Source organism: Marmota marmota, unplaced genomic scaffold, assembly GCF_001458135.2.
Source record: "Marmota marmota marmota unplaced genomic scaffold, marMar, whole genome shotgun sequence".
NCBI lineage: Eukaryota > Metazoa > Chordata > Mammalia > Rodentia > Sciuridae > Marmota > Marmota marmota.
The window spans coordinates 6,797,566-6,822,143 of record NW_026000101.1 but is presented as its reverse complement, the minus strand read 5'-3'; positions in this window follow the sequence as shown (position 1 = coordinate 6,822,143).

The following is a 24,578-nucleotide window of genomic DNA, read 5'->3' as shown; positions in this document are numbered from 1 at the left end:
GGCATTTGATTGATGTGTTAAACTCCCACAGACACCAATAGTTGGGTAGCTCAAAATGCATAAGAGATTCTTGCTGTTGATAAGATGACAGTTGGAAAGAAGAATGTTACTGATGCTGCTTACCAATCCCTCCAGGAGTCCTCTTTCAAAGGAAGGAAGTCCAGGGGAGTGATGCAAGAGATGAGGAGTAAAGCTGAAGTGGCTAAGTATAAAAGGCACACATGCCCCAACTCATCAGAGTCTCATTGTGCCTTAGGTTTTACTCCTATTGGTTTCTTGTGCCAGGAACTTTCTTATTCTCCTACTGCCTATGAAATCCTTTTTTCTTTCCAGCATCAATTATATTTTCAGTTCCTTCAAAAAGTTTTCTCTGATTTTTCTGCACTTGGCACAAGTTATTCCTTCCTCTTACCTGTCACTTCCATGGGAAGAAAGAGGCTGCACCTGACACACACATATTAGGTATTCAATGATATAGTGGGCAGAGAGTAAGCCTGGAAACAGTGGAGCCTGAGTCCAAGTCCAGACCCTCTCACATTGGAACTGTGATGATGGTGATAAACTCTTTGTGTCTCATCTCTAAATGTGAATGGTAATAGCCTCTTTATGGATGAGAGTCACTATTATATGAGGTAATATAGCTAGGTACATAGTAGGTAATTTGGCATATGTAGTTTCCTTTGCTCAAATACTGGGTCTGATTCATTTTTGTCTTATACTTCTACAATTATTATCACCTTTTAGACATGAAATATATGTTGCTTAATTCAAATAAACAGAATTTTTTTAGTTAATTATTCTAGGCATTGAAATAAAATAATAATAAAAAATAGTAATGCTTAAAAAATAGTAGCAAGCACCAGTGCACAGAGCCTTATTCTTCCCATGCATTATCTTATATTATCTACATAAAAGCTATAGAGAGAGATATAATTACTCCCACCTTGCAGATGAGGAAATTGAGGCCACACAGCTAGTAGTGATGAAATAAGATTTCAAACATAACCTTAGTGCTTAGAGTCACTTAGACAATGGTTCTCAGCCATGACTGCACACGACTATCACCTGAAGAGCTTTTATAAATGTCAAGAGCTAGACCCCAACCTCAGATTTAAATTCAATTATCTGGAATCAGGGCCCAGGGAATGTTTTTAAAAATCTTGGATGATTCTGTGTGTAGCCAGTGATGAGAACTCCTGACTTGGAGCAATGCTGGAGGGCACAAGCAGGGTTCTGTATCTTATGCACTCCAGTTTCATCCTGCCCGGAAAAAGTAGCCACTCTATACTCAGTCTGGGCACAGAGCATCTCAGCTTCATGACATTGCTCAAAATAGAATACTACCAAATCTCTCCAGCAGATCTGGGTACCTGCAATGGGTATGTCTGACGCACCCTTGGCTTCCAACTATAATGCTTACATAATTCAGTTGCTTAATCAGTCACTCTGTCACTCAGAAATCACTCCAAAACCCTACCAGGAGCAGTATCCCAGAATGAGTACTGGGAAATTGCATACAAGTAAGACAGGAGTAGTACTAGCCTGCGAGGTGCTCACAGACCAGGGAAGGAGGGAGGAAAGTATGCGAAGGAGTAGGCTTCAATATGGTCATGAAATCCATGGAGGAACTGAGAAAGGGTCCCTGTCCATCCTTGACTCCTGACATACCTCTCTCTCCCTCGCTGCCTCAATCCGGCCCACAGTTTGTGGCCATTAGGGCCTCAGAGGGATAGAGGTCACAATATTCCACAGAATAGCAAAACGGGTTGTGGGCCAGTCTGTGTCCCTTTCCAATGCCTCACCATGAAGGAGTAGAGGAGCATCCAGATCTCACCCACTTGTGTGGAAGGAGAGGAGAGAAGGGAACTAAGTTCTGGAGATCTTTACATGTATTAGCAACTTCTTTGGAAAAAAATCACTGTCTCCTGGACCTGGGGGCCTCAGCTAAGTGGAGAGGGTCTGCATTTAGTCCTGAAACTCAAGGCTGGAATGCACTACTCACTACCACAAAAATCAAATGGAATAAACAGAAGGTGAGGGGAAGTCATGACAGAAAAAGAGAGCCCAGTATTCTCTCCCTTTGACGGATGCTGAGTCCCTCATGGACTGCAAGGGGCCAGTGTCACCAGGGGTACAATAAAGCCAAGAATAAGAAGCAGGATTAATCAGAAATAAAGTCAAGTGCTGACAGAAAAGCAGGAGCAAAAGACTTGCCAAGAATTGGACTTCAATGGCCAAAGCTCCTTTTGATGGTCATTGTCTCTGTCATATCTGAGTGGAACAATCCAAGCAGAGGAGACAGCATGAAGTAGGCTGGGCTCTCTGTCAGGACAGACAATAGAGTGCCGAGCTGTTTTCACCATCAGGGAGCTGGGCCTCATCAGAATCATTGCTGTTTCATCAGGGGCTGGAGCTTAGTGGTATGCACAAGGCCCTGGGTTCAATCCCCAGCACCTCTATATGTCTTCCTGAGTTGATGTTTTAACCTAGTGGGGTTGACTTTTTCTCAGTCAGGCTACTTTAGCAGAATAAAGTCAGGATCCAACTTCATTAAAAGAAACTGAACCAACTGCTAAGTGCAAACATGTCACCAACCACGCATAGGCTGTTTGTTCTCTTTGGGTGGTATGATTGATGTTGAAGCATCCACATTGGAATGGAAATGAATTAGTACTAAATATTCAGTTGTGAAAGGGAAAGAAAACAATCAATGGAAATGATTATTTTTGCCTGGTTTAGAAAGTGAACTGGAAAATGCTAACAATTCTCCCTAGGTGTGTCTGACCTGTGCACATTTCTTCCTTCCACATTCAACACTTAGCACCTGGATGATACTTTTTGTCAATTAACACTGTTGAGCTGCATTCACAAGATTAAGCTACCCAAAGGCCAGGTAGTCTTGACTCACAGCTAACTTTTCATGTTGTATTTCTCAACGACACTAGTATGTCTCTCATCTCCATTATATGCAACTTCTTCTGGATCCATACAATATTCATTTATGTGATGTTTCTAGGACATACACATGTTGATGAAGAGGCTCAGAGAGGTCATGACTTGTCTAAAGCCCAAAATCCAGACTTAAGTCTCTGATCTCTGGCCTTATATTTACAATTAAGTTGTTCCAGCAAGGTAAGCTTGGTTAGTTAGCTTCAGAACCCATGCTTTCATTTTTGGAGAGGTTGGTCTAAGAAGTATTGGCTAAGCCTGATGATTTGGTTAGGAAATTCTGATGTGTAAATCAGTTACTTTTGACCTTTCCAAGCTTTCTCACTCCAAGTAAGCCTGTTTCTGGTCATTGGTGACTTGGAAGGAAATAAAATTATTTTTGTGCAACTGGCTTGAGTGGCCAGTCTGGGATAAGTGGAAAAGTAGCTCTGTGCTCAAAGTGAGTTATGTGACTATTTGGGTAATCCCAGGTCAGCCAGGAGATTGCTAGGATAACATGTGATGAAGACCAGCCAACTTTTGCTTGAATCCTAATTCTTTTGCATTAGAGTTATGGGACCTTGAACAAGTCATGTAACTCCCCCAAAGCTCACTTGTCTTAACTATAAAATCTACGTAGAACTTTTAAGGTAGTGTGCAGGAAAGGACTGCATATGTTTTTGAGTGAGACTAAGACCCAGATGTGAAGACTTTCAATGCAGACTCTAAACTCAATTGTCAGTCTGCATTAGAATCCTGGTCTAGCTTGGGCAAGTTCCTTAATGCCTCTAGGATCTAATTTCCTCAAGTGTCAAGTAGGGGTTAAAACTCATGTTCAAAATCACAGGCTTGGAATCTTTGGATTGAAGTATGTTTCAGAGTACAGGATTTTTAAAATTTTATAAAGGTAGGGATATTTAATATCTAGTATATAAAACCCTCATAAGGTCCTGACATAGAGCCTGTAATCAAACATATTAAATTATTTTTCAGGGACTCTTGACTGTTCATTGGTAGGATAAATAAAGATCAGGAATAGTCTTATGTCAGGTCAGATTAAGTTTTGCTACCACAGAAATTTGCACCAAACTTGCCCCAAATTTCCATGTTCAGAGCTTGTTGAATTACAGAATTGTAGATAAAAGCTATGCTTTGCAAATGAGGTGTCTCTCAAAAGCTCTTATGTTAATACAGAATGTGAAATTATTAGATTATGAGAGCTGTAACCTAATTAGTGGATTAATCCATTTGGTGTATTAATAATTTGAATGCATTACTAGGTGGTAACTGTAGGAAGTGGGGGTGTGGCTGGAGGAAGTGGGTCACTGGGGGTGTGTCTTGAGAATTACATATTTAATCTCTGGATTCTCATGCTCTCTCTTTCTCTCTTTTCTTCCTGGATGCCTTGCAGTGAGTTGCTTTCTTCCATCATAACTTTCTAATGAGGCTCCGCCTCACCCTGGACCCAGAGCAATGGAGCCTACCCACTGTGGACTGAACCTCTGAAACTATGACCTCAAAAAAACTTTTCTTCCTCTAAGTTGTTCATGTTGGGCATTTTGGTCACAGCACCAAAAAGATTATTAGCACAATTAGGGATTGTGAACTTGGAGTACCTGCCATTTAGGATGGCATAAAGATGAAGGAGTTAGTATGCATAAATGGCTTAGTCCAAAGACTGGGTTACAATGAACACCAAATAAATATCAATTCTTCTTCTTCTTACTATCTTAAAGAGTAAAAACCAAGAGATTGGGAGGCTTCATCCTTATTGTTATTTCTCAGATTTCTATTAATTAATGAACTAATAGATTTGTTGGAGAGCTGATCTCCTATCCCTTTGTCTTCTGAGAAAAATATATCTTTAGGTCTGAACTCTAGTCAACACCCAAAGGGATAGTGCTGAGGTGGAATAAAAGAGACTGAATAGAAATAGAGACAGAGACAATAAAGAGTGTGCTGTACTCTACAGCAAAAAGGTAACAGTTTGCAAATATAAAGTATTTTAATTTTTTAATTTTCTTCTCAAGCATTTTCTAAATTTTATCATTTGAACTGGAATTACTTTTATAATTAGAAAAAAATGTGCATACTCCAAGTTCTCTCCTATTTTCTCCTCCTTGGAGAATTGGCTCCCAGAGTCAGGCTCTCATTTACAAGACAACCATCAAGCAACAGACCTTTATTGATTGCCTACTATATACCAGACATTGCTGCAAGTACTAAGAAATTAGAGAGAGAGAGAGAGAGAGAGAGAGAGAGAGAGAGAGAGAGAGATTACTGGAAAAATCTTCAGCAAAATCACCTCCCATTTTTATAACAACTTATGGTTCATACCATGCTTCAACATAAGTTCTCTCCATTGGTCCTTCTTTTTGGATTCAGGAAAAAAAATATATATATATATGTATATATTAACATTTTATGCATGAAAAATCTTGCCTGAGGTCATTCAATATATTAGGGACTCCAACTTCTAAATCATGTGAGTGGCATGACAGGATGAAAACATTATTCCTAATAACTTGACATCAGTGACACTTTGAAAAGGTAATGCAATCTACCCTCCATATCTGTGGTTCTGTGTGAATTCAACAGTGGGTCAAAATGTTCAGAAAAAAAATGCATGTGTACTGAACTTGTGCAAACTCTTTGTTCTTGTTATTAATCCATAAGTAATAGAGGATAGCAATTACTTACACAGCATTTACATTGTATTAGAAATTAAAAGTAATTTAGAGGTGGCTTAAAGTGCATGGGAGGATGTACATAGGTTATATACAAAACCCTACATATTTTATCTAAGGTACTGGAACATAAGTGGATTTTTAATATCCACGGGGTGTCCTGGAATCCAGTCCCCATGGATACCAAGGTACAACTGTATTAGGGAATCAAGTTGTAAATGACTGTGTATTGGAGGTTAAAAATTTGGGGTGTAGGAGGTGGGAAACAAATAAGACCTTTAAGGAAGGGCCCTCAAAATAGTCAAATTTCCTAAATCTGGGCATTGACAAATCTAAGGAAGAAAGCTTCAACCAAAGACAGATGTTTGGAAGAGAATACTGGAAACAGAAGGAAAGAAAAGGATGTGGTCTTTATATATCCAGCACCGTGCAGGGATAAAGCTGCAGAATAAGCACATCCCAGGTTAGGGACATCAATAAGGACAAAGTCTCTTTGTTCAGATTCTATACTCACAGGTAACCTTCAGGTTATTTTTGACTTCCCAAAGAATCAGGGCATAGGCTTCTATGTTTCTAGCAACAACCTTAGCTACTTGAATTTGTTTTCTTTTGCTTTCTGTTTGTTTCTTTCGACTTTTCTTAGAAGTTGGTCCCTAAGTGGCTGATTGGCATTCACTGCACTGCCTTGAGAAACAACAATACAGCAAAAACCATTGCTTGATTCTAACAAGGCTCTATTATCTTAGACACTCCCCAAGCATCCTGCCCACCTTCTTTATGGCAACTTGACTTCTCCATGCTTCGACCACCCAGCACCCAAGTCAGTGGCTCCATCTGTTTCTTCAAACTAGGTCTTCTAATCTCATACAGCTTTTTCTGGGCAAAAGGGGCTGGGCCTGCCTGCCCTTGTTAAAAGGAAGGGAATCATTCAGCGTTTTGTTCTGCATTCTTCTACCCCAGATAACCCTCTCTAATTCGAGGTTGGCTGGAAGTCTGGAAGTCCTTATTCTTATCAGGAGAATTTCCATTGCTAAAGGGGAGGGCACACTAGGCCACATCCTGTGCTCTGGGAGAGGCTCAAAAAAGTCAATTGCAATGCTTGGGACGCAAACAAAGTAAAAGGACTTTCTTAAGTGGCTTAAAATACAGGCTGAGACAACAGACACGCTATAATTTTTCTTGTTCCTTCCTCCTTTGCTTGCAGAAGTCCTATTGCCCCAGGCTCCATAGTGGACAAATTTTCCATTTGCAGAGTTCTTCCCATGGACTAACAAAACTCAATGTTTGGCTTCTGACTTGAAAGTCTTTAGAGCCTCAGGTGATCAAACTAATACTTTATAGACCTGGAGCCCTCCGTGTCTGTCGAGCACAGCCGCGGGGGTCTGGGAGATGCTTGTGTTTCGGAATGTGTAGAGGTAGACTGCACTCAGGGGATTTGTTCATTTTAGCAAACTTGGCAGAACTTCCCTGCGTGACCTAAATAGAATATCTTCCTCTACATAAAGCATGCATCAGGGTATTTCCTGATTTATTCATGAAAGGTTTGCTTTACAAAGGCCTCAGGAACTGTGCAATCTCAAAATACATGATACATAGGCCTGGATACTAGAGTGGCATTTGTACAAATTGCTGTGATAGATGGGCTGTGCACTATGGCAGCAGAGTTGGATCAATTTAAATATCCACCGTTGGGGGTTGCTCTTTTACGGGAGGAAATGAGACCCAACCTGCATATGGTTGGCAATAACAGAGAGAAGTATTTTCTCTCTGTGTTGAATGAGGAATCAAGGAAGGGAAAAAGAAATGAATAAAAGTCATGCGCAGTTAAGTCTTAGAATCTTTACCTACTGATCATTCATTAGTTCATTCATTCATTCTCAACGGGGAATTAAGCTGTCAGCCGCTGATAGGAGGGGATCTTTTGAGAGTACCTAGCAATAGATGTGCATGGGCTCAGGAGGACAACAGCACACAATATTTGAAATCCGATCAGTCGAGGGAATTTTAGATTCTGCTACTATAGGGGTCAGAGTATCAATCTCTCACCTAAAAAAAGAAAGGCTTATTTCTCCTAATCATAGGCAGGCATTTTCAGGTGAGTCTACTGTACTGTCTCTTATGGATTTTATCTGATGCTTCAGTATTTTCATGCTGGGGTATTTTTAACTGCACAGCAGATGGACCTTGGTTGTTTGCAAAGAAGTTTTATTTTAGAGCTTGTGAAGAGATTGGGGTTAATGTACAATAAAGTGAAAGTGACGTTTGTAAAGATGGTGCGAGCAGAATGCCAGGATCCATTACCCTGATAACCCCACAAACAGACCTGCAGCCTCCATTGGTGAAATGCTGCTCAAATCCCATCAGCGTTACTTGCAGGGCGCATCACCACTTTGTGGCAGATTTCCAGGGGTTTTCATATGCCAAGCAACACTGTTTTACAAACTTTGCTTTGGGGCCCAGAACTTTGGGCATATCCAGATGTGGTTCCTTGTTTCGTAATCGTGGGTATTCACTGGGAGTAGTGAAAAGGAAAATCCAGGGCAGGCTCTTGAATCAGAAACCTCAGGGCTAAAGGCAGAGCCAGGAGGTCCGAGGCTGGCATGGGTGCAGTGATTGAATGCATGAAGCTGATGTTTCTCTTTGCAGGGAGACAAACATCACTGGGGCAGTTTGGATCTCTGATGGAAAGATTGAAGAAGAAGAAGAAGAAGACATTAACTTTCTGGGAAGAATCTTTCAAGAAGGAAAACCAACCAGAGGACAGTATTTAAATGAATTAACCTTCAGTGATTTCCCAAGACCCAGAGGATCAAGTCCAACTCTTGAGTGCAGCATCTAGTTCCTTCATCCTCTGGCCCCTGACTAACCTTGAGTCTTTCCATTGTCCCCACAAAACATTTGTTCAGATCATTCCAAACTGTCCTTTGTTCCCTGATAGCAATGGTAGCCAACATTCATCCAGGCCCTTAAAATGCCAGAAAGGGCTAAGTGAGCAGCATTTCATTATTTAATCGTGGGAGCAAACTCTGAGGCAGACACTACAATGGTCCTCAGTTTACAGATAAGGCACCAAAAGCATAGAGATCACAAAACGGGGTCATAAAACTATTAAGAATGCTGGGGTCCAAGACAGTGTGACTCCAAAGCTGGCCTTTAACCACTTTACCACCCCACCTCCTTTTCTGGATGAAAAAAAAAAATACCCCTAGATCTTGCACACATTGCTTCATCTGCAGAGGGCTGATTGTCCTTTCTCCTCGTTTGTCTGCTTTAAAGAGATTTAAAGAACATCTCTGTGCAGTGACTCTGGAGGCTGAGGCAGGAGGATCACAAGTTCAAGGCCACACTGGGTAACCTAGCAAGATGCCATCTCAAAATAAAATATCAAAAGGGCTGGGGATGTATTTCAGTGGTAGAGCACCCTAGGTTCAATCTCTAGTACTGCAAAACAAACAAACGGACGAATGAATGAACATCTCTTTATTCATCAAGTCCTTCAAGATTAAAATCTCCTTCTTTGGATGCCATTCCTGGCACCTCCAGGCACAGCAAGTGGTTTTCTCCTTGGAGCTCCAACACCCCTTGTACAGACACCACTGCTGCACACACTGTATTGCAGTACAACACCAACCTCCTGCGCATTCATTTGTGCCCAAATGCATCCAAGTTCCAAGAGAGTGAGCAGCAAGTGAGGAGTGGCTAGTTTCATAAATCCAGGAGTAGCTCAGTCTCTAGGCCAATGAATGCACCCGAATGCCATTGTGACATTTTAGAAGCAGTTCTGCAGACAGGCCTAGATGGGTACCCGCCTGATACATTCTTGCCTTTATCATTAACCGCACCCCATGGTGATTTCCTTCAACAGCGCCTGCCTGTCTGATAACCCACCTTCCTTCTGGAAAGGATTTCCTTTGGCCTGGGTGCATACCTGGTCCTGCAAGAGTTAACCGTGCGGCAGCCCAGATCAGTAGAACATGAGGTTTCCATTACCGGTGGTATGCGGACAAGTGGCACGAGCATGGATTATGCGGTAATAAAAGCACACTGCTCAGAATTTATGTCAGAGGCCTCACTTCTTCTTCCCAGCACAGAGAAACCAGGTCCTTGCTGCTCTGGAGCTAGATTGTAGCAAAATTTGGAATTAGACTTTGCTCCCAACTTGCTATAATCCTGCCGGGTGTGCTCATCCTGTCCCCAAATGACACGGATGGGGAAAAAAAAGGGTGCTAGAGGAATTTCATTTCTTCTCCTGGGATGACTCCTAAGAGAACCATTTAAAAGATAGAATAGGAAAGTGTGAATGAGACAGAGGAAAGGAAAAGGTTGAGGAGAGAGGGGAATGTGGGGAGGAGGATGGGGCTGCAGAGAATGGACGCACGCAGGAGAGGACAGTTGCTGCGAATGCTGGGGAATCTGAGAGGAAGGAAATTCACACATATGGAAAATTCCCTGTATGACAGGCAACGTGCTGACCTCTTTATTCTTATGGCACAGAGGCTTCTAGTAAGGTCTCACACATCATACAGCTAGTGTGGACAGCAGGCTTCTAACCAAGGTCTGCCCTGGTCAAAATATTCTTGCCTTCCTTTTTGAGTTGTGGGGTTGCCCAGGCATATAGAAGGAAGATTGGGCTCCTATTTTCAGCTTCACGTAAGTACAAGTTTGTTTTTTTTTTGTTTTTTTTTTTTTGACCATTTCCTTTTCTTAGAGATAGAAGGTGGAAAGGATCCATAACCAGGACACAGAACCCTGGGGATCTTTCAGAAGTTCTGCCCCATGACTTATGGCCCTAGTTTTGTGAACAGCTTTCTGAGCAGAGCTCACTCTGAGGTTCAGAAACTTTTCTTCGGCACCTACTATGTGTCAGGTCCTGTGATGTTGACATGAAACAATGTCTCCCTTATGGAGCTCACAGTCTCTTTAGGGTGTCTGAAAGATAGGCAAGCAAAGGTGTGCAAATGATAGATGGTGGAGTATGCAAAGATGCAAAGCAAAAAGAGAGATGCATCCTGGGGGATGAGAGGGAAGTCAGATGAAGTGGGCACAAGGAGAAAAAGAGAGCTACGCCCAGGGCCTCAGAGAGCCAGGCAGACGTGGACAATATAGAAAGTGGTCAGCTGGGGGCCAATCGTGGTTCTCCCCTCTAGCTACGCATTAGAATCACCTAGGGGAGATTTAAAACATAGAGATGCCGGAGACCTGCTCCCCCAAATCTCTGGAGGTACAGTTCAAGGAGCAATGTATTTTTTAAAAAGCTCCCCCGGTGAGGTAGAGAGCCACTGGTGTGCTGCCCCAGGTATATCTGGGTTGGAATTGAGAGATGAGTCTGCAGCCGGAGGAAGAAGTTGAAGATGAAAGGCTTTGGATGCTACTAGAAGCAGCTCAAACTTCCCCTATGGACATGCAGGGTTTTTAAACAGGGAAGTGGCCTGACTTATAGGAAATGAGTCAGCATAATGGCAAAGCCTTGGTAGGCTGAGCCTCGGGGGAGATTCTGTCTGCCTCTTCTCAGAGAGCCTGACCACCTGTGCTTACTAAAACAGGATCACATTAACCCTTTCTTTGGTGACAAAGGCAGAGGTTTTGAGTCACCCTAGGGAAACCTATGACCTGGAAGTCAGAAGTCCCTGGTTCTAATCTACCTGCTGCTATTAACTTGCTAAGGGACCCAGCTAGAACTTTCCCTTCTAGTTCCCAACCCAATAGTCAGAATAAACAAAACGGTGCATCTCTATAATGTTAGACGTATCCAATCGCTTTGATTTTGTTTTAGCAAAAATATTTTTGTGTTTTTATGTTTAACATAGCAATAAGCGTTTTAAAACAGGGAACTTCCATTAAACATGAAATAGATCTAGGTTAAGAGAGGGTGGGGAAGGATGAGCCAGGAATTTCAAATGGTTAGTGATTTCTTGTTTATTTTCGTCTCTGACCACATGTCAGTTGTTTTTCTGATATATTCAATCTGTAGTGACAGTGCTTAAATCAAGTTGCTCTGCAAATGATCTATTTCTCTCCCATCAGGATCATTAGGAAACAGTAACCCAATCTGCTTATTGAGATGGAAGAGAATCCAGATAGAGAGATGCCCTGTTCTTTCCGACTGGTCCTGAGCCAAGAGTAGCACCACCTTGGAGAAATCCCCAAATAGTCCTCACAACCTGGGGCATTTCCTGCCCCAATCTGCTCACATGGAGTTCCAGAGAACTTACAGACATTGCTGTGGATGCATTTTTAATGACTCCTCATTGCCACAGATAAAGCCCAAGCTCTCCTTCCATCTGATTCTCTAAGCTCATCTCCTAGCCCTCCCTGAACCCCAAGCACTGTTCACTCTTGCCAAGGATGCCAAGTTCTGTCATGCCTAAAGGTCTCAACTCACACTGTTCCCTTGCCTCCTTTACCTGGAAAACTTTTACTCATTCATAGTCTCCCAGTGAAGAGGTCATGCCATTCATTTATTGACGACCTCACTTGTTTTCCAGGAAGATTGCCAGATGATCATGCAATAGATAAAACAGTCTTTGAGTAATGACTCTAGACTCTGTAACCCTCTGAACTGTCCCCTGGCTTTGTCACTATATGGTGATCATCTATTCAGTTTTTTGGATCCTTTTCTGGGTTGTAGACTCTTAAGAACCAGTATGTCTCCTATTTATGTATGTGTCCATAGGACCGAGCCCAAGGCCTGGCAAATTATAGGACCAAGTGGAAATTCTCTGAATGAGTAAAGAAATTGTTAATCTATTTGATAATTGAAAGAGTGCATGGATCTACCAAGTAGAGGGAGGACTGCTTCAACTCTTGGGACCACCACAGGTTGTAAGAGATCCCTTAGGTCTTTTAGTCTGGACTGGAAGAGACCTTCAGAAATCACTGATACCTTGCAGATGAGAAACCAAGACCAGACTAGGGAAAGGGCTGGTGTCGACGGCAAATGACCAGCAGCTGGACCTCAGTTTTCCCCCCGCTGCCAGAACATGCAGCCCCAGTTGACTGTAATTCGATCATCCCAGTACACAGGACCCCTTAGGCTCATCTAACCCTGCTCTCTCCAACAGCGTGGAGGCCTGGCATCTTCACCTTGGAATGTGATCGCTGGTTTGGTTGCTTTCTGCCTCTGTCTATTTGATAGGGCCAGCCTGGGAGACAGTGCTGATGAGGCAGTCTTAAGCCCTGCACTGACAGAAATCAGGTGTCCTCGCTTCATAAAAGAAACATTAACCGATCCGGTGGGAGCTGGAAGCAGAAGTGCTGACAAAGATGTAACTCCCAAGGATTCTATGGGCAAGGAGAAAGCATCGCTCTCTCCTGATTTAGAGGCATTATGGGGTTTGCAGATAAGGCAGAGAAGAATGAGCCAGGGCTGACGGCCACCAGAGGGAAGGTCTCGGCTGCTCAGTTGTGAGGAGAAAGAGTGAGGGAACAGGGAAAGCCATTGTCCCTCTCCCTCTGTCCCTACGGCACCAAGTCCTTACACCATTTCCCTGGATCAAAGCACCCCACTGTTGTCCTTCCTGTCTGCAGCCTCAATTTGTCCCCAGCTCAGTCTCTGCTGTTCCGTGGTCTTTCTGAATCACCTGACCATAATTTAGATACTCTTGATTAAAATCCTTCAGTGGCTCCCTGTAGATCTCTGTAAAGTCCAAGTACCTCCCATGACATGAAAGACCTCCCTAGGCCATTTCCTGTGGCCCCAAAGTAGCCATTTCCCCCCAAAAGAAGGGAGTCTGTTTTAACATGCCATGAGGGTCCGAGAACCTCTGGAAAACCACAGATTTGGGAGATTAAGGTGGGTGGTCTGATGGCAGGGATGGGTTCACTTTTTGGTAAATTATCTTCCCTCCCACACCCACACCCACACCCATACCCACACCCCCCCCCCACACACACACACACCACTTCTCTTCTGGGAAAGTTCCATCTAGACAGCATGTGATGACTGAGGCACTTTGTCCTATGCCCAGCCCTGAGGCACCATGAATTTCAGATGAATCAGACACAGTCCCTACTCTCTGGAACTCAGTCTGATGGAGGAAAAAGAAGTAGCAACAAATAGTTATATCAGGGATGTCCTAGAAGTTTGGTCAAAGTACTCTGGGTAGATGTAGGGGAGCAGAGACCCTAACCATATGAAGAGAACTGAGAACCTCTTGGCTAGTCCTTTGAGGATGATTAGGCATTTCCTAGGAACAAAAGACTAGAAGGAGCTAAAAGAGCTTTCTCTGTGTTAGAAACCACATGAGGTTTTGCAGTGCAGAGTCTCATGGAGACACACAATACAGGATGTTTGGGAAACAAAGCATTATTCAAAAGAGAATGGGGGACAAGTTGCGAGAGGTCAGTGGGCGCAGGATCTCAGTCTCCTCAGATCCCTGTCTCTCTTTCTCTACCTCTTTTCATCTCTCTTGTCTCCTCCTCCCTGACTGTGGCCTCATTTCTGTTGTGTGCAGGGGCACCTTCCCGGTGAAGAAGGCGGCCTGTGTAGAGACAGCTCCTTGCTCACATCATCGAAGCTGAAGGAACTCCAAGCAGCTCCTTCTCACCACCGCCTGTCTTCATCCACTCAGGCTTGCTCTAACAGAGCACCACCGTCTGGGGGACTTAAATGACATCAACTTTCTCCTCACCATTCTGGAGTCTGGGAAGGTGGTGATTAGGTTGCTGGCTAGGTTGCTTCTGGTGACCGCCCTCTCCCTGCGTCTCCTTTTATCTTCACGTGGTAGGCGAAGTGAGCTGGCTCTGGCTCCTTACAAAGGCACCAATGTGGCTCCACCCTCATGACCTAGGGACCCTTTTAAAGGCTCCACCTCCAACTCCCATAACTTAGAGGATTAAGTTTCAGCACATTAATTCGAGGAGGGGCACAAACATCCAGTCCATAACCACTGTTGGGGTGCATAAAATTAACCCAGAGGCAAGACTAATTGGCCTGTTCCAGAACTATCTCCATGTCACCACTATGGAGGGTATTTGAAATCTTGGTTAATATGACTAGCACAGTGCTCTAGGGTTGCTGGTGCCTCCAAAGTCTCATGGTCAAAGGAAGAGAGAAAGAGAGGAAGAGTTTCTCAAAAGAACATGGATTGCTGTCACCAGAAGACAGGAAAGAATTTTAGATAGGCAAAACTTCCTTTGGGGATTCTCCTCCTCCAGGAGAATGCCCTTTTAGGATGTGGGATTTCCTAATCTCTCTTTTTCTAGGAGACTTGCACATAGCATCTCCTCAATCCATGCTTATTGATGGCTGCTGAGGCATCTCAAGAAAAGAATACTAAAAAATAATACTAGAGATCAAAGGAAAAGAATGAGAAAGTGGCAAGCTGGAGATTCAGACACCAGATCATCTTTGGAATAACTCATTTGCGAGAAATGTCTTGCTGCCCTTGGTGAGTCTGAGGAAAGAATACGGAGACACTCAAAGAACCTGTGGAGTGTGTACAGCTGCGTTGCACCAGGAAGCAGAGCTCAGCTGAAGAGCTTCAGTCAGCATCCGAGATAGGAGGAGCCTGTCCTGGCTTTGAAGCTGCAGGGGATAATGGAGCCACAGTGCAAGCACAGGGCCTTTTATTGACAGGGTAAAAAGAAGCCAGCTGGGGTTTGTCTATAGCTGAGCTTCTGATTCTGTCCCATACTTCTGAAAAATACCCTCTTTGTCCCTTTGCTGCAGGTGGCACCTGTCATTACAGGACATGTAAATAGGATCAACAGCCCTGAGCTACTTAAGAGATGCCCCTTTCTCAAATGAGTCTCAAACAGCTCTCCAAGTTCATCTCTCTCCTTGTTTCAGTCTCTCAGTCCTCTCTCAGTCCGAGGATTTAAATGAACAAGGAGGATCATGGTGGCCACCGAACTCTGCATTCCAATGCAGTTCAACTAACTTGTTACCAGATGATGATCTCACCTTGGCTGAAGCTTCCCCTCCCTCACCAAATCCGTAACAATCATGGAAAAATATGCTTTTAAAAATTCAATCTAAAATGAGTTTTCAAAAGTAGGTTTAGAAGCAATAAATTCTTTACAAGCAGACAGTAGGTGAAACTGGTACAAAAAGGGAAACTATAACCCAAAAGGCACAGAGGCAATCCTATTTAAAAAGCTGACTTGCCTGTTAGGGATAGACACTGAAAAGACAGGGAGACCAGGGTGACTAATCTGCTCCAAGGAGATTACCAGTCTGACATCCATCCCCTGTCCTGGGGGCAGCTGGCCGCTACAGGGGTGTTGCCTCCAGGCCAGAGCAAGCAACATAGGAATTTGGATTAGGAAAATAAAGCAGAACCATGGGTGACTGGCAGGCAGCACCCGGGAAGAGGGAGAGATCGACCCCGGAACATATGAACCTCTAGCACGCAGCTCCCGCCACTTCCCAAACCTCTCTGAAAAGGGTTGAGCACAATTCAGAAGCAGGTCCACTCCTCTCACAGGTGGTGTGAACAAATAGGGTGGACCCAGGCAGAAGTGTAGCTGCAAAGATGGTTCCACGATCCACTTTCACCAAAGAGCTTGAGGAAAATCAACTCTGTGAAGGAGAAACAGAAAATTCAACCCCTATCCTTAGTAGATCCAGAGGGGTGAGAGGAGGCAGAACTTGACTTTAAAACAAAGAATCTAATATCACAGGCTTTCTATGGCTAAAACATCAATTAGAGATCATGAAAATTAAAACTTCTGGGAGTAAATAAAAAGAAAAAGAAAGCAATGCAGCAGACCAATGGAAGGGTAGAATGGAGACAATTGAAAGGGGAAGTGGAGGGTTGAAGGACTGAACCCAAGAATTCTCAGGGAATGCATCAAAGAGGTACAAAGAGATCAAAACAGCCAAAGATCATGAATCATAGAAAATAGGTGTTAGCCAAATTTCTACCATCTATCTAATAAGTGTTTCAGAAGAAATGAATATTTAAAGAAATATAGAAGTTCTAAAGAAGAACTAAAGAAAGTCAAGAATCCACAGATGGCAAATACTCAGCAAGAATCAGACAGTTCCACACATAGAAATTCCAGCACCCCAATGGGGAAAACCATCCCAACAAAGGAAAGTCACCTACCAAGGAAGATGTCGGATTAACATCCCCTGTTGCTTTATTTAGCTACCTACAAAATGCAAAGAAGTCCTAGGTGGAAATTACTTCAAGCCTAGAATTCTATGACCAGTCAAAATCTCACTGGAGAACAAAGATAAAGCAGATTTTACAGAGATAGATGAAGTCAAGACATGTATAAGCCACATCTCTGGGAGGAAAAAATTACTAGAGGATATTTTACAAGAAGGGGACAAATTAAGCCAGGAGGTAGACATGAGATACATGAAGCAGGGACAAGTACAGGAAATAAGAAATTAGGAAAATTTGCTGTTGAGCCTAACATTTTGATTGATTGCTTTAATGTAAATTACAGATCGGGTATATGGACTGAGAGGGAGAGCAGGACACAATTAAAATAATGGTCAGAAGATTTCAATGATCATTTCTCTGAAGAAGTATATTAATTGGCAATAAGCACAGGAAAAGATGCTCGACACCATTAGTCATTAGGGAAATGCAAATCAAAACCACAGTGAGATGCAACTCAGTACAGACAGTAGCCAGAGTTCAGATGTGGGGGAATTAGCTTCCTCACCCACTCCTGGTGGCCATGTGAAATGGTACAGCCACTTTAGAAATTCTTTGGCATTTCCTCAAAAGGTTAAAAGTAGAGTTACTGCATAACTCAGCAGTTCCACTCCCAGCTATGTGCCCCAAACAAAGGTAAACATAAGTCCACAAAAAGTCGTAAGTGCTCATAGCAATATTATTCATAATGGCCCAAAGGTGGAAAAAAATCCAAATGTCTATCAACTGAAGAATGGATAAAATATATCAGGGATGAAAAGAAATGAAATACGGATACATGCTAAAACATGGATGAATCTCAAAAATAGCATGTTAAGTGAAATAAGCCTGTTATGAAGGATCATATATCATATGATTATATTGATATGAAATGTCCAAATTAGGCAAAACTATATAGAGAGGGTGAATTACTGGTTACTTAGGACTGAAGCAGAGAAAAGAAAATATCAGGTGATGGAGTGTGACTGTTATTTGGTACAAGGTTTCTTCCTGTGGTGATAAAAATGTTCTAAAGGTAGATGATAATGAGAGTTACATAACTCTATAAATGTAAAAAACACCATTAAATTATATACTCAGAACAGGTAAAATTTATGCCCACATAATGGCATATACCTGGATTTCCATGACTGGGGAGGCTGAAGCAGGAGGATTCTAAGTTCGAAGCCAGCTTCAGCGACCTAAGGAAACCCTGTCTCAAAATAAAATATAAGGACTGGGAGTGTGGATCAGTGGTTCAATTCCCAATACAAAAAAAAAAAAAAAAAGGAAAAATTTGTGACGTGTAAACTTTTAACAATGAAGCTGTTAATGAAAACTACTACAAGACATAGGTAGACTATATTTTTTAAGAAGAAACAAAGAAAAATTGACAAAGACAAGAAAGGCCTGAATGGGGGAGCAATTAACATGGTAAATTGAAAACCCAAACTAAGATGCAAGAGCATATCCAACTTAATAAGCACCATCAAGGTGAATGAATTAAACTCACCCATAAGAAACAGACTCAGATTGTATTTTAAAAACATATTTGATTTTTTTTTCTAGTAACAAATAAAATACTATTTTCACTGAAAAGACAATGGAAATGCTTGGTTAGAAATGGTTAACAAATAGATAGTAAAACACAGCTGCACTGATAGCATATAAAATCAGGTCCAAAGTGAAAATAATTGGAAGAAACAAAGACATACTATGGATAAATGCAACCAGAAAGAAATAATTGCTATATAGCTAAAGTTTAGTCACAAACTATAGTTAATCAAAAATTGAGAGATTTACAAAACAAAATTCTGAAACAAAATTTCTGTTGACAGCTTGAACAAATCTTTCAAACAAAATCAAACAAAAACCAAATATATGAATGTTAGTAATATGTCCATAATCTTGATCTGATATATAGAAACCTTGGTCCCAATAAACAGTTTCTTTATCACTCTGAAATACATGTACAATCATGATAAAATTTATCTACAACAAGTTTCAAAAAGTTAATTTTATACATAAAATTTACTAATCATTATGCAATAAAATTAAAAGTTAACTTAATGATAGATGCTGCAAAACAAGCAAACAAAACCAATAGCCATCTAAATACAGACCCAAGCCTGCACACACACAGAACTGCATACAATTTCTTAATTGACAAGAACTCAAAGCTGAAACATTTTAATTGAATTGAAGAAATGCAAAAAGACCTCAATAAAATAGCCTAAAAATACACATTTAAACACCTATAAAGAAAGAATTAATGGAGTAAAAGCAGAAACTGATGAAATAGGAAACATGCCCAAGGCTACTGGCAATCACTCTCTCTGGTTCTCCCAGGTAGAGTCTGGGACCTTCTCATGGAGCTGGGTAGTTGCTTTGTGGTTTGGTGTTGAAAAAAAAATGGTGTCTTTTAAGGGATCACCATGCTCAGTCATTGAACCATTAAGTCCCAGACTTCTTAGGGTGTCTCTGGCAGGTCAGACTTTTACCATAATCCCTAAAGTACAGGAAGGGTTTCTCATTTTTGGCAACTCCTTACATTGTCTCCTAACCTTGGGTTGACCTTCTCCTCAAAATAGACATCAGAATATCCCTCATTCTGAATGTACTATCTAGTTTTCCTTTTTTTAAAATTGCCTTTGTGGAATGAGAAATTTCATGACCTTCTCGAAGACTAGTGATAGATTAAAACGATTTGAAAGTGTTGGAGATGGGATATGTGCAAGGGAGGGCCTTTCTTTTTTTTTTTACTTTTTCAGGCTGGGAGTTTAATAGTGTTTCAGAGTGAAAAAATGCATTAGAATGTGTAGATTGTTTAATTCCTCCTCACCCCCATATTTTTTATAAAAGGAGGATAAGCTAATTCTTCCTGGAAAGACTTGTTAAGATTTTGAGGATTATAAAATTGTATGACATGTATTAACTTAGGCCTGCCCCGTGCCTGACACTGTGCTAGGTGCTCAGAAAACCTCTGACTTTCTGGAGCTTCCGTGCTGGAGCATGCCTGCCGTGGGAAAGCGTGTTTCCATGTGGACTGGAGAGCTTGGAGATGCCAGGAGGGTTTAAGAGTGACCTACCAGGGTCTGACTGCAAAGAAGGGCCACAGCACAGGAAGGAGCAGAAAACAATGGTTCCGAGGCAGGGCTGATAATGGATCTTCAGGACAGCATCATTTTCACAAATTCACCATGGTCTGGAGTCTTGAATCTACAGTCCTGGAGGTCCAGAAAACGACCTTATCAAGACTCCTAAAGAGAAAAGTTTTTTAGTGACATGCTGCTACTCATTTCACACATGATTGATTTGAAATGCCAATTTACTACTCTCCCGTGGTCAGAGACATCCTGTGCTCTATCTACCGCACCATTTTCCCAACACTAAGGTACCTGGAAAGTTGAATTAATCCCCAGAATATTATTTGGAGTTCTTAGAATATTGTTTGGAGGGCTTGGAAAATCAGTGTGAAGGAAGACAAGTATTTTTTTTTAAATTTTCATCTGAAAAATTGCCATACAACATCAAATGTTCTTAGGCAGACTGAAGTTTAATTTGCATCTGATATGAATATTTATATTTTTGTTTTGTATTAGAAGTGGGTACATGTATGTCTTATTTTTACTGCCCCTTTCTTATCTTCTATGAGTAGTATTATTAAACTTCCTACCATAGCAGAGGATAGGAGTTACTACCATGTCTGTAATAACTTTCCATATATGAACTCACTTAATCCTTAATCCCTCCTTATGAGGTGTAGAGGTTTATTATGGCCCTTAATTACACTTGAGAATAAAGCATGAAAAGCTTAGTTGTTTAAAGTCAGTCAGCTATGAGGTGGAAGAACCAGAATTCAAATCCAGGTTTCCTGTCACTATATTCTGATGTCCCCATCTGAAGTCATTTTTCAGAACAAATTGAATCAATAGTAATTGACTTGAGTTGTTAGACTTATTGGAACATAGGTAGGTATGCACAGTACCAGAAGAGCTCTGCTTTCTTTAAGCAGTAGTCCTTTCTTTAATCCTTAGAACCTCAACTAGGGGAGGAGGAGAGTTTAAAAAAAAATCTTGAGCTAAATGCAAAAGATGAACTTAAATACTTCTTGAAGGTCATTGTCTAACAGGAAAAGGTGATTCACCATATTAACAGATCCTGTTCCAAGGAAAGAATTTGAAGCTGAAGAACTTTCCAGAAGCTTGATCCCTTGTGAATTAGAGAAACCAGGACCTAATCACCTACTGGTGCCATGAGAAGACCTTGTGGTTACAAAGGCTCTGAAGAATTCAGCACATATATCTATTTTCTCTTCAAAATGCTCTTGGGCATTGTCAGCAGTCCACCACAAATGTCTAGGCCCACCCAAATTCTGGTGGAGGAAATTTGGGTCCCACTAGAACTCTTTGATACAAGGATGAATAAGGCCTTTCCCTGTAAGTCAAGGTATCTGGTGGGCCCTAGATGCTTTTCTGTTGGGTTATAACATACCTGAGCATTGGGATGTGCAGAAAGCAGCAGGTGGGGACAACACCACAACAGCCCTCCAAGGAGCTTTTCTGCCCCTCTTGGCTCTGCTCCTTGCCAGCCGTGTGGCCTCGGGGAAGCCATGTTCCTTTTCATGTGCAGGATACTGATTTAAGAAAGGAAACCAATCTTCTATCTCATGGGAAGGGTGTTATGATGCATGGGGGCAAGTTCTGTAACAGCAGACTCCATTTGCCACATGACCAGGCAGGTAGAGGCTTTCCCTCGGCTTCCAAAGCACCCAGAACTTCCTTTTGATATGATATTTATCTCCCTGCAGGGTATTTGTTTGGATGCCTGATTCTCACAGTAGACCATCAGCACCTGGAAGGGAAGGGTTTTCTCTTGTTCATTTTTGCATTATGTGCTCCCCCATAATGGAGCCAGTCATATAACAAATTCTTCAAAAATATATTACAACTGACCACAAAAATGAGTGAAATTTTTAAATTATCTTCAGGTGTTCTGAGTAGTTTTGTTCAAATCACATCACCTTCATAACTCTAGTTTCTTAATTACTAATAGAGAAAAACATGCATATATATGTATACATATATATGCATTTATATATATACATATATACATATGTATATATGTGTGTGTGTGTCATATATATGGCATATATATGTGACTTTTCACACCATAAAATCTCAACCCAAAAGTTTCTTACAGTGATTAAGTCCAAATTCCTCCATTATACAGATAAAGAATTTGAGATTAAGAAAATGTGTGTGATATGTGTAAGGCCATCTGGACAAGTCCCAGACCTCTTGACCATCAGTTAAGTTTTCTTATTTGTTTGAGACAGAGTCTTGCTGTTTTGTCTATACTATTCTTGAACACATGGGTTCCCATCTCAGCCTTCCAAGTAGCTGGAGCTACAGGTGTGCACAATTGCACCCCATGAGTTCAGTATTTTTGATGTCACAGCTTGAAATCCTTAAATGGAATTTATATGATTACAAAAGAATGATTTTATAATCTAGAGCATAGTGTTGTGTTCTAGATGTAGAACTGTTTCTGAAAGAAAATAGATACTCTGGCTAATGAGAAGATAATTCCTGGTAAGGGCTGTGAATTGAGAACAAACTGTACAACATTGGTCAAGGTGGATATTAGTTACCCTGAATGGATCAAATTCAAACAACAGTAAATGGATTCCCATAAGCCACAGACCCACTCAATAATCAAATGGTTTCATTCAGCAAGACAAACTCTCAGAAAGCTGAATAAACCTAGGTGGTTTATTCAGCTAATTGTAGAGGTCATTTCCAGAATCATTCATCAACTCGACAACATGTCTAGGAGCTCTATATGGAGCTAAATACTGCTGAGGGGGTGAGGTATGGTTCCTGTCCCAAATGTTTACCAAGCCAGTGCACGTCACATAGTGCACTCCTCACACTGTTGAGAAGTAAGATGCTTGATAGAGAATACAAATGTTGAATTTTTAAAAAATCAAAGAACATCTAAATAAGTGGAGAAACATACCATTTTATTGATTTAAAAGACTCAATAATGTAGATATTGTTTTTCCCCAAATAAGCTTAATGCAATTCAGATCAAACCTCAAGCAAGTTATTTTGCAGGTATAGTAAAGTTTAGTCTAAATGTATGTTGAAAGTCAAAGTAACTAGAATATCTAAAACAATGTTGAAAAGTAGTATTAAAGTAAGAGGAATCCAGCTACCAAGACTCATTATATATCTGTAGATATCAAAACTGTGTGGTATTGTAAGAGGAATGGACACATTAATTAATAAAAAACCAGATGCACATTTTGTTTCTTTACAAAGGCATCAAAGAAACTCAATGTAGAAACAATAGCATTTTTAATAAACATTGCTAGAACAATTGGACATCCGTAGGCAAAAACAAATAAATCAATAAATAAACTTCAGTTGGTATAAAAATTAACTCAAGATTGGTCAAGGACTTACAAGCAACATAAAACTATTAAAATTTGAGAATAAAACATAGGATAAAATCTTTGAGATTTAGTGTTAGGTAAAAAAGTTCTCTGACACCAGAAGCATGGTCCATGGAAGGAAAAGTTGATAACTCAAACTTTAGCACAATTATAAGCATTTGCTCTGAAAAAGGCATTGCCAAATGATGAAAAGCCACAGACTCAGTGAAAATCTATGGGACCAACATAGCCAAGAAAGGACTAGTATTTAGAATATATAAAGAACCCTGAAAATTCAACAGTAAAAAACAAACAATACAATCATAAAATGAACAAAAAGATATAAAAAGGCACTTTACAAAGAGGATATACAGATGACTAATATATATATGAAAATATGTTCGATATTGTTCTCCGTTAAGAAAATGCAAATTAAAACATGAGTGTCACCGCACACCTATCACAGTGACTGAAATATAAAACAAGGCTAACACCAAATGCTATCAAGGATGCAGAGAAACTTGACCAAAAATGCTTTGCTGGTAGAAATGTAAACTAGATGATACAGCAATTCTGAAAAAGAATGTAAGTCTCTTAAAAAGGAATTGTGCAACAACCATACAATCCAACAATTGGCATTCCTGGGCCTTCATTCCAGAGAAAAGAACAAGAATGTTCTGTACAAGAATGTCCTGTACAAGAATGTGCATGTAGCTTTATTTGTAACAGCCCCAAACTGGAAACAACCGAGGCATCCTTCAAAAAGTGTATAATTAAATTGTGATGCGGAGACGGGAAGATGGCGGCGAGGGGAGTGCATTACCCCCGTGTGCTGCTTCACTGTGTGGGAGTATGACAAGTCAGGACGGCTAAAGGATATCTTGTTAGGAATTTCCAGCAATAGTGGGGTGCTCCGGAACCTGGAGGAAGGATTTCCATCGCATGAGGATCTGCTACGGGGACTCAAACGCGAGAGGTTTGTCGCACGGAGGGTAACACAGCTTATTCAGCAAATCGCCCCGCGGCTAGAGTCTGCAGCGCGCGCTGGGATAGAGACGCAGGGTTACAGCACTGCAGTTTCTGCCAGCCGTGCAAGCACCGTACTCAGGGCTGAATTCTGGGTTCGAGACGGGGGAAAGGAAGCGGTCCATCTCGGTTCTCCACACCGGTCAGACCACAGAGGAGGCCAGCAGCCACCATGATGGTAAACTGACGTCACCTTCCCTGTTTTAGACTGACCGCAGCTCATTCAGCCATAGATCAGGTAATTTCAGGCTGCAATTCACCTGCGGCTTGCAGACAGATTGCTAGGGTTCAGCGCCTGGGTGCTTCTTAGAACCTGAGCTTATCGGAACAAACACCGAGCGCGGGGCGGCCGAGTTCCGGCTCCCGGAACCGTCCCGCGGAGCCTGCGGAGGCTGCTTCTCGGAC